The 303-nt window shown below is 38.6% G+C and overlaps 1 protein-coding gene across 1 annotated transcript in view; it reads right to left on the bottom strand.

The window, feature by feature from the left end:
• The window catches only part of LOC109545560 (patched domain-containing protein 3), a gene marked incomplete in the record, with an annotated part of 32,066 nt that overhangs the window by 16,152 nt on the left and 15,611 nt on the right, over positions 1-303 (bottom strand).

The following is a 303-nucleotide window of genomic DNA, read 5'->3' on the forward strand; positions in this document are numbered from 1 at the left end:
CCGCCCCCATTTAATTCTCTATCCAACGATGCCAAAACGAATGCTGTAGCTCAAATGGTTCTTGAGAAACTTCGAAAAAAGCAGCGTCATGTTCAAGTGGATTTTGCAACTCAAAATAAACCACGCAAATCTAAAACTTCCGGAATGCAAGCCTTTTTTGAGAAAACTGCCAACATTTACCCATCCATGGTTCACTTTCTATAAAGGTCATTTATTTCTCTCTAGAATGATGTACAAATGAGCGTTCTTGCTCATTTTGCCTCCGAGAAATGAGCAAAAATGGGACGAAAAACATGGAATTTT

Source organism: Dendroctonus ponderosae, unplaced genomic scaffold, assembly GCF_020466585.1.
Source record: "Dendroctonus ponderosae isolate FM_Combo_2020 unplaced genomic scaffold, Dpon_F_20191213v2 Dpon_F_20191213_5, whole genome shotgun sequence".
In the NCBI taxonomy this organism is placed as follows: domain Eukaryota; kingdom Metazoa; phylum Arthropoda; class Insecta; order Coleoptera; family Curculionidae; genus Dendroctonus; species Dendroctonus ponderosae.